At 44.6% G+C, this 17,973-nt stretch overlaps 1 pseudogene; it reads left to right on the forward strand.

Annotated features, from left to right (window-relative positions):
• The first annotated feature begins 1,768 nt into the window (after positions 1-1,768).
• Positions 1,769-2,362, forward strand: LOC112660625 (FUN14 domain-containing protein 1-like; annotated as a pseudogene).
• The last annotated feature ends 15,611 nt before the right edge of the window (positions 2,363-17,973 follow it).

The following is a 17,973-nucleotide window of genomic DNA, read 5'->3' on the forward strand; positions in this document are numbered from 1 at the left end:
ATTGTGTTTTCCTTGCATTCCTGACACACTGTGTCCTATACCTGACAGCCACAAGGTAGGAAGGCAGCTGAGTTATTCAAAGAAGCATTCTGTTCCTGATCTTGCCATTCAGTATCACAGGGTGTGATGAAAACTGGAACAAATATGGAAATCATAAAGGTGCCAGAACATTACATTTAAAAAATGGAATTATTTGAGTCAATCTGGAATGTCTGGTTCTTTTGGTTTAGGCCTCATGGGTAGCATTGTGCTTCAAAAACAACTGGAATTGGCTACCAGGATTCCAGAAGGGTAACATAATCTCGTACCTTTGTGGAGAGATGCTTATCTTTGTCTACTGTGAGCAAAAAGAGGCTGGATTCCTCCACCTTTTCATGTTTCAGGATGAAAATTGTTCAAATAAGTTCCAAACCTGAGTGGAATTTGGAAACAAGAATGAGAGGATGTAATTTCTCAGTCCTTTTCAGTTCATGCTGGTCTCTCTCTCTCCTTCTCTCTCTTTTAAATAAATGCCCCAGCATGAATCAAATCCTCTTTAGCTATGGAAATAGGGGACTTGGGGGAGGCTCATCCTCACGCTGCCCCTTCTGTGATTTGGCAATCAGAGAGAAGGGCTCAGGGTTAGTGATCCTGACCACAAGGCTCCGGCCCTGTGAGGAGACAGAGACACTTAAAGAATGAGACACAGGAGTGGCAGGGGCTCACCGACCCTGCTGGAAAATGCAGCCTGGACCCCGGCGACCCCTGCCCCCTGCCAGTGATGCTGCTACTCCCGCAAAGGCCTCCATGGAGGGCTGTGACCACAGGGGCTTCTCCTCGGTCACCGACACACAATGTTGTAGGGGTGTTGTCCAACCTTAGGGTTGGGGAAAACCAGAGGGAATTACAACACACGAAGGAAGGAATTTTAAGCTGTGTCATCCAACAAAGGGAAAAAAAATCCCCATCAAGTTAAGGGGACACACCCCAACTCCTAACCTTATTGACTTCTTGTCCATTAGTGCAGTGAATCCCCAGGCACCTTTGGGAGTCTCCCTGTGGGGTTGGTCTAATTCCATCATTCCCCCTTTTGTCAGTGCATAGACCCCTCCATGCCTGGTCTATCCCACCTAGGAGAAGACTCTAATGGCTCCAGCATGCCTTGTAGGAGTCTAGGGGTCTGTTCCTTTGAAAGCATCTCCTTCACTCAGGGTTACAGACATACCTCCAGATTCTTCTACTTTGGGATGAGCACATGCACTCACACACATGCCTCTCAACCTTCAAGGGACATGTAGACCATAGAGTGGGGCTTGAAGCTGCATTTCTTACAAGCTCCCAGGTGATGCTGCTGGTGTGGTCAGTGGTCCACATCCTGCATAGTGAGGAGCTAATCAATATTCAATCCATATTCAACGGTCTTCAATTATCCCTAAATATCTTTGACAGTTTTCTTTCTTTCTTTCTTTCTTTCTTTCTTTCTTTCTTTCTTTCTTTCTTTCTTTCTTTCTTTCTTTCTTCTTTCTTCTTCTTTCTTTCTTTCTTCTTTCTTTCTTCTTTCTTTTTTTTTTTAAATTCAGGACCTAATCAGGAATCATGCACTACATTTGCTTTATTTGGTTACACAAAGACCCAGGGACAGCTGTTGACATTTCTCCTCATGAGACCCTCCTCCATTAAATACCTAGACAAGGACCACACTCCTCACAGCCTCTGTGAGGGAGGGGCAGGGGAGAGAGTGAGGTTTCAGGCTTTACACCTGAAAGGAGCCACCTGGGCCAGCGGTATCATGGCAACCCAGAACCGGAAGGAACCCCCTCCCCAAGTGTAGGAAAGCAAAGACGAGTCTTCTGAAGTGTTGGATTCAACTGCGTCTGCAAGGAGAAACCAGTAGTGGAATCACATGCTTGGCCACAGTCCCAGACCCACGGTAGAAGAATACTCAGTAGCCCCCCCCCGGATTGCAAAGGGTGGAGGGACTGGCTGGTGTGAGGGATTTTTGTTCCAGAAAGTTGGAAAACTTGCACACCTGCAGTTGTGGTAGCTTTCCTTCCCTTCAGAGGCTACGTGCAGACTGACTGGAAGACAGCTGAAAAAAAGAAGGAAACAAGGCAAAAGGACAGATCAAGAAACGAGCGAATAAGGAATCTACAATATAAGCGAAGAAGCAACAGAATTTATCAAACAGAACGTTGTGACATCCAGAGGATTGGTGGGAGGCTTTTTGCTCCGTCTTGCCCCTTCAGGAAATGAATATTCTATTACAGTGGAGTTGCCCATAAGGAAGAGAAAGGGTGGCAACAAGGTGGTTTCTCAACATCACTCGCCGCCGGATTCTCCAAGGCAGCGAGAAAAGGTGGCCAATACCAAACTCACAGCTTAGAGTCTTGCCATTGAAGTTTGGCCGCCTAGTATCTGCTATAGGGCATGTATACGATACTATTCCTGGGCAAAACGTGGCTTTCATTAATTTTTTTTTTGAAATCTGCATTTGTTTTTAAATTAGCCCATAAATGACTACCATTGGATGTAGATAGATAGATATATATATAAAAAAATGTGCTGGGTATATTCCCCAGTGAGATATTATAATTTGTTTTACTCAAATAAAATGTTACTCATTTTGCTTTAGAGTGTAGTGCCAGGAACTAAACATTTGTGTTAGAGCTTCAGCACTAAGGATGGCTCTTTTTTTAGAGAGATGTCTGCAATAAACTGGAGAACTGTAATGCCCTTTGTGGAAGGACTTAGAAGTGATAGAATTATTAAAGATACTGAACAGATTTAATTCAAGAGAGAATGAAAGAAAGAAAAAAGTAAAGAAAAGAAAAGCAGAGAAAAAAGGCCACCTGGAGTTGAGACTGTATGGTTAGGTTCCTGTGTGTGTGTGTGTTAAATGCAAAGCACATACATTGACCTAGATTTTCTGAAACAAGTGCAGGGATATGGTATGTACCCCAGAATAGCAGCGCAACACTTAGACACGGCTGTAAAGGAGTTTTACTATCTTTATGCTCAGACTTAAAGATCTTTTTTTAAAAGATTGTATTTATTTATTCATGAAAGACACACATAGAGAGGCAGAGACACAGGCAGAGGGAGAAGCAGGCTCCCTGCAGGGAGCCCGATGTGGGACTCAATCCCGGGTCCCCAGGATTGTGATCTGAGCCAAAGGCAGATGCTCAACCACTGAGCCATCCAGGTGCCCCAGACTTAAAGATCTCATCCATTCCTTCCAGAGAAAGTAGAGTCCAGTGCTATATCCAAGCATGGTAACAACCAGTGGGTATACAAACTTCATTTCCTCTTTCCAAAAGCTTAGATTTTAAATATGTCTAGTTCCTTCTAGAATAACTTTCCCAAGGGCTCCAGCAGCATGGGCCACAGGGACCTGCAACTGTCCAAATCCCTACATCCCTACCCCAAATACTACAGTGTCCAGTGTGGGGTCTGCAATGGCCTCCCTCACTTGCTGTGCCCATCACTACTCACCTTTGCAAACTTGTCACGGTGGCCTCCGCTAAAATGTGAATACTACCCAGAAGGATTGAAGCAAGATTAATCCTTATGGGCAGCTGGCTAGCAGACTCTTGCCTAAAGAATCAAGAATCCATAGGAGAGTAGCAGAGGCAGGGAAAGCAGATCCATCATCTGGCATCTGGGATAAGTGTAAGCATCTTTTTTTTTTTAATTTTTTTTAAAATTTATTTATGATAGTCACACAGAGAGAGAGAGAGAGAGAGAGAGAGAGGCAGAGACACAGACAGAGGGAGAAGCAGGCTCCATGCACCGGGAACCCGACGTGGGATTTGATCCCGGGTCTCCAGGATCGCACCCTGGGCCAAAGGCAGGTGCTAAACCGCTGCGCCACCCAGGGATCCCAAGTGTAAGCATCTTAAGAAAAAAGCTGGCATCAAAAGGAAACCAAGAAGTCCCCTGTTCTCCAGTCTCAGTTTATCATACGCTCAGTCAACACACCATGCTCCCAGGCAGCACAGAATTTACATCATGAAAAAAGAACCCAAAATTAGAAGGTTGGAGGCCCAGAAACTATCCTTCTCCCAATATGGTGTTTCTCCTACATTTTTATGGGAATATTCCAGCCTCTGCTTAAGCCTTTCCTGGGTGGAGTCCGCAATATGTCTATGTTCCTGTAGAACACATAATAGGTACTAACAGCCAATGGTTATTGAGTTCATTCAAAACGGGCACCCTCCTTAGGGCTTTAGTCACACTCAGTCAGTCATTTAATCTCTACAATAGTCCTAAGATGGTCGTTTTACTACAACCTCCACTTCACATATGAGGAGACTGAGGTGCTGAGATATTTAATAACTAGACCAAAATTACATATTTCTAAGGTGGACGCAAGAAGTGGGATTCTAAGGCCGGTGATTTTAACCAGGTCTCTAAACTGCCTCCCAAGAAGACACAATACAGAACAACTGCTGCCTTACAGAAGTTTAAATCCTAAAACATGTAGGGCACATATTTGATATATTCAACTTGCAATTTTTAAGCTCATAATGCGATGCAGTACAGTGTCCTTCTCTTTATAATGTCTTGCCTTGGTTTTCTGCTTTTTCTATTTTCTAGATTTTACTTGTGGTAGGCCAACACAGACCTCCTGGGGAAAGACTTGTGCCAGATAAAGACTCCTTTCATAAGTCACCCGTGACAGGAAGCTTCCCCCCAAGGCTGCAGGGGGGATTTGAGAACGGATTTATGGGGGAGGGGAGGGACATGGCTAAATCCTGTCTCTGAGACGATGACTTCCAAATTGATCAGTCTTGCTCCAGCTTTTCCACTTTGGTATCTAATAGACATCTCCAACTTACATCCAGGCCCAAACTATTTTGTTTCTACCGTCGCTCCCAACCAGCGCTCACCCACCCCATTAAAGCATACCACCGGTTACCTGGGTCCATCGGCCAAGCACATGGCAGTCATCCAACACCTCTCCCTCCCTAACATCCACAGCAATCCCACTGGCAAGTCCTCTTGGTTGTCTCTTCTCTGGATACCCAGCATTTAGCCATTTCTCAGGACCCGCCATCCCCATCACCTCGTGCATCTGAGCCACCACCATCTCCTGCCTGGATTACTGCGCTAGCCTCCCAGCTGGTCTATTTTCTTCTACTCTTGCTCCCTCAAAGATGCTACTCCACGTGGAAGCAGTGATCTTTAAAAGCATAAATCACATCATTTCTCTCCTTGCTTGGAACCCTCTCATGGCTTCCAATCAAACTGAGAATGAAATAAAAATTCCTCATCATGGTCAACAGTGTAGACACTCCATGACCTGGTCCTTATCTCTGCCAGGTCATCTGCTACCACTCTCCTCTTGCTCATTAAACTCTAGCCACGTTGGCCTTTTTGCTGTTCCTTAAATGCTCTAAGCTTATTATCCCTTTGCATTTGCTATTCCCTTTGCCTAGATTGCTTTTCCCTTGTCCCCAACCTTTTTAGAGCCCACTCCTAATTCTGTTCAAATGTCTTCTCCACAGAGACAACATCCCTGGACACACTTCTAAAATAAGAGCTATCCCAACCCCATCTCCGACCATCACTCTTTTTTGTAGTACATATCACCCCAAAACCACGTCTCATATTTGTTTACTTATGATTTATCCTATTAAATGATAAATTTCATGAGAGCAGGGATCTTATTTTATTTATAGTTGTTTCCTCAGTGACTGGAACATTTCAAGTGTTCAATTAATTTAACGAATAAATATATTTCAACAAGTCTAAAATTCGTATTTAGACTTCCTTGCTGATACCCAGGTCCATATATCCCACATATCTGTCTATGGCCCATCTGTCCCAAAGGGAACTCCCACCCAGCATGTTGGAAACTGAGCTCATTATTATTATTACTCCTTGTTCTCTTCGCCAAGCTGCCCTTCCCTCCTCATTCCCAAGCTTAATTAACAGCACTACCACTCACCTAGGCACCCAAGGCAGAGATCTAGGCATCATGGTAGATTTAATGCTCTCTCTCTCACCCCCAATCTATCACCAAGTCCTGTCATTCCTACTTGCATCTGATTGTGTTCTTAGTTACAAACACCGGAAGCCACTCAAGCTGGTTTAGGAGGGCTTGTGAGCCTGGCTGGCTTGTAGGAACCCTGCTGCTGCTACTGCCGGCCCACTGTGCGTTGCAGGCAGACCCTGGGGAAAGAGGGACTGCGGCCCACAGCGGCCCACCACTAACCTCATCAGAACAGACTCTTCACAACTCTCTTTCCAAAAAACAAAGTCCTGATGGGCAGAGCCCAAATTATATGCCTGTGCCCCATCTGACAGAAACGCTGGGAGAGTGGGTTTCTGGCTTGTTCTTTGAGGATGGACACTAAGTTGGGAAATTCCCCAACCATAGAGAGGATGTTTGAGAAATGCTGGGCAGCTGGACGGCATCACAGATGTCAGCTCACACTGTCTTCTATTTCCCCAAGTCTACCCCACCACCACTGACTCAGCCCCAGGCTTCAGAGCTCGTGGTCTTGACTAATGTGATAACCTCCTAACAGGCTCCCCTGCCTCTTTTCTCACCCCTACACTAATACCACAACGACACATCTAAAAGCGAGGCTTGCAGCGTAGCTCCCTTGGTTACTGTCCATTATTGAGAATGAAAAGTCCTTCAATATCTCTCATTGCCCAGGTGCCTGGGTGGCTCAGTCAGTCAGGCATCTGACTCCTGATCTCAGCTCAGGTCTTGCTTGATTCAGGGTCTTGAATTCAAGCCTACTGAAAAAAAAAAAAAAAAGAAGCTCTCATTGCCCATAGATGAAGTCCATACTCCTCAGGTTGGCATATAGAACTTTTTACAACGTGGCCCTGCTCCATCCTCCCAAGATTCTCTCCTTATGTAGGATCCTATGTCTCAGCTGCACCGAACTGCTCTTCTCCAAATGTCGCCTATTCTCTCCTGCTTCTGTTGCTTTGTACACACGTCTTCCGACTCCTTGGGATGGCCCTTCCCCAACAAACTCTTACTCATCCTTCAAAATGCATCTCAAGCACCACCCCTTGTCTGCCTTTACCCTGATCCCCTCATTCAGGGCAGACACTCCCTTGATGCCTATCAGGATTTATTCTTACTAGGGTGCTGTTTGCTTTACATCTGTGCCCAAGCCAGGAGGGGACTAGACTGTGATCTCCGCGAAGGCGGGAACTGTTGCCTTATTTTTATATCTCTCACATGGAGTCTGGCTCATAGCAGATACAGTAAACTTAGGTTGGGTGGAGAATGACGCTGCCACTCCTGCAGGTTGTCTCCGTTTATGGAGCCTCACAATGTGTCAGGCACCGTCAGGTAGCATGATTACCCTCATCTTATAAATGAGGGAAACTTTCCTCGTATGAAGCAACTAGGAACCAACTGACCTGAAATATGAACTTTTATTTTACTTCAAAGCCTGGAGTCTTCTTCAATATATTCCACAGCCCCCATGAGTAAATGAGTGAGCATGTGGAAGAAAGGATAAGTCAACATAAGTGTGAAACTGTGTACTGTACAGTTAGAACCCCTCCCTCTCTAGCTTACACACGGCCAGAACACCTTCCTTGCCTTTCTGTTCTGTTATTTATTTCCTTCTGCTTGAAATACGACTGCCCTTGGAGACAGCAAGCTCCTGGAGGACAGGAAGTCCTATCTCCCTCCTTTCTATTTCCACCCTCTTGTATTAGTTTCCCGGGGTTGCCAAAATAAAATATCACTAATTGGGGAGCTCATAGTTCTGGAGGCGGAAGTCCAAGGTGTGGGCAGTCCCGGGCCTGTCTCCCAGCTTCTGGTAGGTTCCTTTGCTCGTGGCAGGGGAATGCTAACCTTCCCATGTGCCTGCGTCCATAGTTACCTTTCATAAGGAGACTGTCACTTCGGACTAGGGCCCAGCCTAATGACCTCATCTTGACCTGATCATCCGCAAAGATCCCTATTTCCAGAAGGCCACATTTACAGGCACTGGGAGTTAGGACTTCAACATATTTTGGGGGATCACGCTTCAACCCATAACACCATGTGTTGGTCAAACTGTCTTGCATTTAACAGATGCTCAGTTAAGGTTTGTTAAAAGACCTTGAGCCACCGCCCCCCCCCCCACCAAAGGGAGACCTGGCCTCCAGCCAGTGTGTTTGAGACCCTCCACCCATGGGGAGGGAGAGGGGCGGTGGATAAGCCCTGTCTGATGGCCACATCATCCCCTGCTAAATCTCTGCATGGCTGTTGAGGGGGGAGGAGCCAGAGTGAACGAGGCTCATCTCCTCTTAGAAAACAATATTTCCTCCCAGGAAAGGTATAATATCCTGGGGCTCATTTGTGGATAAGAAGAAAGGGATTTGGGCAGGCTGCTTTTATGGCAATGGTGTGGGCCAAGAAGTTGTAAACATGCCATCTTCTGGAATGTGTCTGCCTGCTTCACTTGGCAGATTCTTCAAGGACTGGATGAGCTCCAGCCAACGTCCAAGTCTCTGCATCCTTACTTGGGGCCCATAGGAATCTGTCCTGCTATCCACAGCCCACTCCTCTGTGCCTCCCTGTCTCACCCCCTCCAGGCCTCAGGGAAGAGTTATTTGATCCTATTTTTTAAATTTAGACACATATCATATTGAGCACTTCTTAGATGCCTGGCACTTTGTACACCTCGTGTCATCCGATCTTTGCCACAGCAGCAGAAACTGGAGTTTTCAATTAATCGCAGAATACACCTATTTTTAAAATGAATAAATTTCATACATAATTTTTTTTTTTTAATGAGAGGATGTGTCACCACTGTCCCGGATAAGAAACAGAATATTACCAGTATCTTAGAGGTAACTGCGGGCTTCTCACCAACGATACCACCCTCTCTTCCTTGCAAAAAAACCCCCAGCATCTGAACTGTGTTTTAATCACAGCCCTGCTTTTCTTTAGAGCTTACCAACTACACATGCGTCTCTTAGAGCACAACATTTAGTTTTGCCAATTCTATCTATAAATGGAATCGTACTGCCTGTCGTAGTCTTATCTCTTTCAATTCTCATTACGTTTTTAAAGATTGACACATATGAAAGTAGCTCGATCATTTTTCTTTGCTGTGTAACTTTCCGTTGAATGGAAAACCACCATCTATTCTATTCTATGGATATTTGGGGTGTTATCAGTTGGAGCTATCGAGAACGATGCTGCTAATACATTCTTTGGCATGTCTTTCAGGGCACACAGGTGGAATTTTCCTCAGCTACCTACTCAGAAATATAACAGATGGGTTTAGAATAAGCACGTTATAACTTTGCTAGGGAATGCCTAAGTGCTTTTGAGATGCTTGTACCAACTTACATTGCTGCTAACAGTGAATGAAAGGGCTCTTTACAGATTGGCCAACATCTGGATTTATCAGAATTAAGGTTTTTGCCCATTTGGAATTAATTTTTGAAATAACCCTGGGTACTAGGCTTTTTGATTATTGATTTTATGTGTTGAAACATCTTCTTCATCTTTATGACTTTTCTTTTTATTCTCTATATGATGTCTTTAAAAAAAAAAAGATGTTATTTAGTTATTATGACAGAGAAAGAACAAGCAAGGGGAACAGCAAGCAGAAGGAAAGAGAGAAGCAGGCTCCTTGCTGATCCCTGGACCCTGGGATCATGACCTGCACCAAAGGCAGACACTTAACTAACAGAGCCATCCAGGGGCCCCTTAATTAAGATGTCTTTTGATGACAGACCTTTAACAGAACTGAATTTTTTGATATTTACTGTATGGTCTATGTTTTTGTATTTTGCTTAAAGAAATCCATCTTTACTCTTAGAGTGTCCTAAAGATATTCTTCTAATTTGTCCTCTAAAAGCTTATACCTTTGCCTTTGGTATTTAAGTCTTTACTCCACTTGAGCTTGCTGTTTGTATCTGGTGTAAATTGAGACTGAACTTCAGGTTTTTGCACATGGATAACCAAACGTCCTGACACCATTTCTTCCTTTCTTTCTGTGCGACAGCAATGGCTACTTAGTCTTAACCAACTGAGCCACCCAGGCACTCCAATGGCTACTTTGTCTTAATTCAAGTTTCCACATGTACAAGTTTGTTTGGATTCCTCTATTCTGTTCTGTTGGTCCTTTGTCAGTCTCTGCATCAAGATCACATGGACTTAATTCCTATAGCTTTATTAGGTCTTGATATCTGGTCTGGCCAATCCCCCAGCTTCTCTTTGTCTTCCCAAGAGTATTGGCTATTCTAGGACTCCTGCTCTTTCATAAAAATTCTAGTAAAGGGACACCTGGGTGGCTCAGCGGTTGATAGTCTGCCTTTGGCTCACGGTGTGACCCCGCAGGGCTAGGATCGAGTCCGACGTCAGGCTTCCTGCATGGAGCCTGCTTTTTCCCTCTGCCTGTGTCTCTGCCTCTCCCTCTCTGTGTCTCTCATGAATAAATAAATAAAATCTTTTTAAAAAATTCTAGTAGTAATTTGTCAGGGTCAAGGACAATCTCTGGAGAATACTGACTAGAACTCTACTGAATCTCTATATTTAACAGTACTAAAGCTATTGAAGCTTCCTGTTGAAAAATCAGCAATAGGGCTCCATTTATTAGGTCTTCTTTAACTTCTCAATATAGTTCTATATTTTTCTTCACAAAACAGTTTCACATTTTCTTCTTAGATTTGTTCCTACTTATATTTTGGTGTTTTCATAAATGATTATTTTCTTTAAAATACTTTTTTTTTTACTGAGCACTGATGATATGATTGACTATTCATATATTGCTTGTGCGTCCAGTCTTTCTGCAAACTCACTTATTCATCCTCAATCCATAGATCCTTTGGAGTGTTCAGAGTCTTTCTTCTCATTTAAATTTTCAAGCACTAGCTATGCAAACAATGTTATTTATTTTTTTCCTTTCTAATCTTTTCTAATTTTCTAGTCACTACATTGATTAGGATTCTCCAGTAAAATACTGCATGTCTAATGAACCTTCTTTTGGGTGGGGAGGAATCTGTAATAGAACATTTTCATGTTTGGGGTGCTTGGATGGCTCAGTGGGAAGAGCCTGTGACTCTTGACCTGGGGGTATGAGTTTGAGACCCATATTAGGGAGATTAAACTTAAAAAGATAAAAACATTTTCAATATTTCCTCTGAAATTAAATGTTTTCTGTAGAAATTTTTGTGGATACGATCTTCCAGGTTAGGTACGACCCCTTTTTATCTCCAGTGTTCTTTCTTTAATCATGAGTAGATGCTAAAATTTATCAAATACTTTTCTGAGTCATTTGAGTCTGGTGGCTCTTTGTTTTGAGTGTGTGGAAAGCTTTTGAATTACTAATTATGTCTTTTTAAAATTAAGGTAGGACAATTCCAAAAAAAAAAAAAAATGCTAATGTAGCTAATGTAGGACTATTCAGACTTTCTGGGATTTTTTTGTTTATTTTTGTTTTTACAGATTTTCTACTTTTTGAGTCACTTTTTCCGAGTTTTTTATTTTTCTAGGATTCAACCCATTTCATCTAAGTTTTCAAATTAATTGGTATAAAGTTGTTCAGAATGTCTTCTTTTCACCTATTAAATATTTTCGTAATGGCAATTTTCCTTCGTGCTCTCTTTTCTTTCTTTTTTGTTTTCATTCACAGTGTACTGTTTTCCTAGGACGCTTTTTGAGTTTTATTTTATCATGAGTTGTTCATTTTCCTTGTAACTTTATCTGGAGAAAATGTTAAAGGCTTGAGTTGAAGCTGAGTTCCTTTCAAGAAGATTCAAATTACTGCTGCCTGTCTCCTGGGGGCACTATTCTGGTACTACTTTAAATTGCTGCTTCAGGCAACATTTTTCGACCACACCGGTGGCATGAATTCAGATTGATAAATCCTTCCGAGGGCTCAGTTCTGGTTATATAATCTTGGGGGGAGGACTTGTTTTGTCCCTCCACCCACGGACTAGGTCAATATAAGCAAATATTATATTGCTTGTCCATCCATGCTCTTGCCTTCTGTGTAGCAGGGTTTTTTTTCTCCCCGGTTCATGCCTTTGGGATCCCAGTTTATGCTAGGGTATCTGATTCAATCTCCACTTGGGGCAAGCTCAAGGCTTTATCTCCTACCTCTCAAGTCCTGCACATCCATCAAAAGAGAAGTTCAAGTTTCCTGGCCTAGGCAAAAACCTCAGAGTGAAAATCGGAGTGAATATTTTGTTCCTGAATTACTTCTGGGTTCCTGCTCTCATCTCACTTTTGGGATTCACAGGTTTTTCTTTTAAGATTTAATTTATTTGTTCATGAGACACACACACACGGGGGGGGGCGGGGCGGGGGGAGAGAGAGAGAGAGAGAGAGAGAGGGAGGCAGAGACACAGGTAGAGGGAGAAGCAGGCTCCGTACAGGGAGCCCGACGTGGGACTCGATCCCGGGTCCCCAGGATCACAGCCTGGGCAGAAGACAGACACTTTAACCGCTAAGCCACCCAGGGATCCCAGGGATTCACAGTTTCTTCTTTCTTTCTTCCTTTCTTTCTTTCTTTCTTCCTTCCTTTCTTTCCTTTTTTTTTTAAAGATTTATTTATTTATTTATGATAGACTAGAGAGAGAGAGGGGCAGAGACAGGAAGAGGGAGAAGCAGGCTCCATACCCGGAGCCTGACGTGGGACTCAATCCCGGGACTCCAGGATCGCGCCCTGGGCTAAAGGCAGGCGCTAAACCACTGAGCCACCCAGGGATCCCCAGATTCTTTATTTTTAAGACACTTTAATAATGTGGTTAAAAAAACACTTTTCTTCCCCCTCCTCTTTCATTTTAGTTGCTTCTGTTGGGTTAGTCAGTGCATCTAATTTGTTATACTGCCAAAAACTGAAACCCAGGTGGTCTTTTCCAGATGAGTAAAGTGAGGCTTTGTAGCGTGGTATCCAAGTCCAAAAGCCAGTGAGTGAGTAGTGATGACACCTGGAAGGAACTACAGGTAGCCTGAACTCTCACGCCGCCCGCAGGTTGGTAGATACGTGCAGGTCAAAGGATTTAAAGCCAGGCTGTCGTGCAAAAAGTTCCAGAAAGGCGTAGTGTCCCCCTGGGGAGTGGAAGTTGGTATTGTGTCAAGGGAAGAGTGGTGACTTCCCTTTGTGCTCCCCTCTTTCATGTCATCTGCCCTTTACTACCACCTTCGCTCACAAATCTGGCAATTTTGTGTGGTATAAAAGTGGAAGGTGTAGGGAAAGGTGAGGGATTCACTGAGAACAAGAGCCAGGATCTGCACTCAGAGCTTACAGCTCGCTAATGGAGGAGTCGGAGGAATGGAGCAGGCCTTGTGAGCGTCTCAATAGTTGTTGCAAAGGGCTAAGCACTGGATGGCGTGGTGGGACAACAGGGTCAGGTGTCCAGGGAGAACTTGCTGAAAGAAGTGACATCTAAGCTGAGATGCGAGGGCGAAGAGAAATTGGCTGGGCAGAGACAAGAGGAGGCCACAGGGCTGCACACGCAGGAAGTCCTGGCCTTGGGGGTAGAGGTGAGGAGCCGCATGGAGCAAGGCTGGAAGGTGGGCAGAGGCACATGGGGAGTGTCTTCTCTGTTGCTTTAAGAAATTTGGACCCTGTCTGGAGGGAAATAAGAAGCCAGAAGGGTTTAAGGAGAGTTTACTCACAAAAAAATCATTCTGGCTGCCTTGAGGAGCTAGACTGCAGGGGGAAAGGAGATTATGGTGGCCTGAGGGGACTGAGACATATTTAGGAAACGAGGGCTTTGGAGTTCTACTTGTGGCTCCATCGCTCAGAGCTGTGTGACTTTAGGCAAATTGCTTATCCTCTTCTGCCCCCACTTCCTCACCTGTAAAGCAATAGTATGACAGGGTCCACCTTAGGGTTGCGAGGCTTAAATGAGTTAACACACATAGGGTGCTTTTGACACTACCTAATGTCTAGGAAGGGTTTAATCTTCTTCTCCAAACGAATGGACAAGGACTTACTGGGTGAATGAATAAAGGAGGCAGAGAGAAAAGAATCCAAGATGGTTGGTGGAGGTGGAGGTCAGTCAGGTCAGTAGAAGCCAGTGGGACATGCATGTAGAGAGGTCTAGGCTACAGCTGGCAGCAGCCCAGGGAGACAGGGGAGGCGTCCCCTGGGGGACGTGAAGGACACGCAGGAGCCACCGGGGTGATGGGCAGCAAGGAAACACGTAAGAGCAGACCAGCAAGGCGGTGACAGAGCTGGAGCAGAGGCTGAGAAAAGCAAAAGTGGGAGACAGAATAAGGAAAAGGCAGGGGTGTGATGGGATCAATGGTGCTACAGAATTCATGCTTTACTGTCTCCTCAATACCCATAAGGAGAAGGTGACTTTTTTCTTCCTCCTTTACCTTTTCTGCAAAACACCGACTTGTTAAAATGTCCCTAACACCCCAAAATGCTCTTGCCCTGTTGCTGGAGCTTCGGGGAAAGGGAGGGTTCATGGCCGACCTATCGTATCAGTGTGGTAGCTTGGTGTACAGGACGACTTTTGTGGGCCTGGACTTCTCCGTCATTCTGCATCAAAGGGGTCCCTTCCAGAAAGTGGGATTGAGGCCTGGCTACCTTTTCCTCCTTGGGACAGCTAGGGCACGTGACAGACTTTGATGGTAAGGCGGGAGCTTCTCTGCTCCTCGCCACGTGTCGAGTCGGTGGCAAAGGGCCAGATAGAACCCTGGACTTCGCTCACTGTCAAACGCTCAGCGTGATTTGTTCTTTCCGCCTTTGAGGCTTGGTAAGCCACCCAAACGTAAGCCAGAAATGTAGCTTCAGGCCGACGTTGACAGACATCCTCAGGAGTTTCCAACATGAGGAGCCCAGGTGTGCTGGTCAGGATTCTTCATGCCCTTCCCCCTCGCTCTTCACACCCCCCAGGGCTGGTAAACTGCAGCAGCAGGGCCTTCAGGTGGCCTCCCCCGAATCCGGCCAGAGGAGTCATGGGCTGCCCATTCCACAGCCTGGGAAACTTCCTGAAACCCTGCACACAGGTACAGGCCTATAACGCTGGGTCAGCGCCAGTCACGGCCCTTCCAGAGTCACTACTGCACTCGCGGAGATGACTTCTGACTCCATGGGTTTGTTCAACATCGTTAAGTTTAGTGGAGAGCGTGGGGGATTCTGTGGGAAGCCGGGCCTGGGTTCAAATCCTGGCTCAGCCCCTCACTGGTTGTAGGACCTCAGACAAGCTAAGCCTCAATTTCCTCACCAGTTAAGATCCCCTGTGATGTGGGGATGATAATGACTACTTCGAAGAGTTGCTAAAAGGATTAGGAACAACTCTATAAGGGCCTAGCACGTAGTAAGTATTCAGGAATTGACAGCTACCACTAATTGTAGCATTTTGTAGGATCTACGTCTTAGGGTATTAGACTGCATGATTTCAGAGTCTCTGAGAACAGACCTAGCCGTTAGTGCTGACGTGCACTTTCCTGCCAGGCCAGGCAATGAGGGAGCTTGGTGGTAAGGAGGGTGCACAGGTGACCTTACCCGACACTCCAGGGATTCTGCTGATTTTCGCCCATTCCCCATAGGACAGTGGGCAGATTAAAGAGCACATCTGTCTCAATGGTTCACCCTTTTTTTTGGGCCAAGGCAGCGCCTCTTCAGCTTCAGAAAACCTCTGTCTCCTCTATGAACCACTTTTACAATTCTCCCCAAGGCTAATATTTAATATATAATTTTCTAATTAGCACTTCTCAGTCACCATCTCCAACTGGTCCACAACACTCTTGGGAACCTTGATGTGATGGAATCTTTAATACTTCCCACCCCACCCCACCTCACCGCAGCCCTCTCCCCCAGTGGGGTTGGCTGAGAAGGCGGGTGCAGGAGGAGTCTCTTGCCTCATTCCTAATGATCATTTCCTCATTCACTGTAGGTTGGTATCTCAATCCAGCTGCAGCCTTTGTTCTAGAATCATTCTGGACAGGGAGGATGAGAAGCAACGCACACACGATTTACCTTTCAGGCTTACAAGCTTAAAATCCCCTCTACAGTTATGCCTGAACTGTGGGAGTGCCAGGAGAAAACAGGACGCTTGCAAGGCTCCGCAAGGATAATCCTTTGGGATTTGAGCAATCTTCCCAGCCAGACGTTACAATGTGCTAACACCCTTGTGAGTCATGAACTAACTCATGGTCAATTCTGTTTGGAGAACAGGATGAATAATTGAGAGTAACTGGGTGTTTGCCTGAATCTGGGCCTAACCCAGTATTTATTCTGTTTTCTTGTCTCTTTTTTGCCTAAAACAAACATGTCTAGTTTCCCATCTTCTTCCATGTTCCCTGCTTAATCCTGCACCGGCTTTTAGAGGAAAGTCCAAAATCCTTAACACACTCTAAAGGCCCCAATGGGTGGTCCTGCCTACGTCTCCAGCATGTCTATGCCAAGCTAGAAAGACTAGAGGTGAGGGCAGCCACATCCTTGGGGGGTGCATGCCTAAAAGCCATGAACCTAATTTTTAAAACTTTTTTTTTTGGAATAATTTTAGACTCAGAGACAAGTAGCTGCAAAAAAATAAGACAGAAACTTCCCCCATTTCTTTAAGCCAGTTTCCCTTAGTGTTTACGTTTTATATGACCATAGTACAAGGATCCAAACCAGGGAAATACCATTGTTACAATATTATTAACTGAACTACGGTCTTTATTTGAATTTCAGCAGTTTTCCCACTAACATCCTTTTTCTGTTCCGGGATCCAATCTGGGATCTCACATTGTATTTTCTTGTCATGCCTGTTTAGTTTCTTTAATCTGTGAGTTTCCAGAAATTCATGATCTTTCATGACCTTGGCCTTTTGAAAAGTGCCGGTCAATTATTTCGTACTGTCTCCCAATTTGGATGTCTGATGTTTTCACATGGTTAGACGGTTATGCATTTTTTTTTTTTTTTTTGGCAAAAATACCACAGAAGTGATGTTACAGCCTTCCCAGTGCATCACAGCAAGGGGTACATGATGTCAGTAGGTCTTATTACTGGTGATATCAACCTTGATCACCAACTAGATTCTCTCCTTTATGCTTAGCTTCTAAAACATTTTCAATTCTTCTCTAATTATCCTTTCTCTTCTGGCAAACTCATTCTTTCTTATAGTTTCAGTATCATCTATCTATACCTCAAATATAACCAAATTTGTGTTTTTATGCTATATATGTTCTTTGAAGTTTAGGCCGTATGTACAACAGCCTCCTTAATCTTTCCACTTGGATATCTAATAAGGGTCTCACATGTAATATTCAAAACCAAATCCCTGAACTTCCATCCATCTTCTACAGCTCTGGTGAATGGCAATCCATCTTTCCGATAGCTTAAGCCAAAAATCTTTGTGTCATCTTTCACCCTTTCTTTCTCACTACATTCAAACCATCAGAAAATGCTGCTGGTACTACATTAAAAACCTATCCAGATTCTACTACTTATCATCACTTCTCAGCTACCACTTCTGATGTAAGGCATCATTTACACCACCATCTTCCACTTGGATTATTGTAATTTTTACCCAAATGATCTCCTTGAGGTTGGCCTTACGTTTTCTCCATAGAGCAGCCACAGTAATCTCTCAAAAGTGTCACGTCAGATCATGTAATTCCTCTGATCAAAGCCCCCCAGTAGCTTCCCAACTCAGCTAAAAGCTAAATCCTTTTCCAGTGGGCTATAAGGCTCTCCATGATCCAGTCTGGGATCTCTGCGTTTTCATCTCCTCTTGCCCTCCTCCTTACTATTCCTTGAAAAATCGTCAAGTTTGGTTCTAATTCGAGGTCCCAGCTCATGATTTCAGTCCTCTCTTCCGGTAATCTCCCATTTGGTAAATGGCTGCTCAACCAATCCAGCTGCACGAATCGGAGTCTCTCAGTCATCCTCTCCCTCATGTCCAATCCATCATCACACACTGTGTCTTTTTCTCCCCACATAACCAATGTTCAAACCTATTTCTCACCCCACTGCTAATACCTGGGTCCACTATTATCTTCCATTCCTGATCCTTTGGCCACTGCCAATCAATCCTCCCCACTGGGGCCCAAGTGGTCTTTTCTCA

This window comes from Canis lupus, chromosome 2, assembly GCF_003254725.2.
Source record: "Canis lupus dingo isolate Sandy chromosome 2, ASM325472v2, whole genome shotgun sequence".
NCBI lineage: Eukaryota > Metazoa > Chordata > Mammalia > Carnivora > Canidae > Canis > Canis lupus.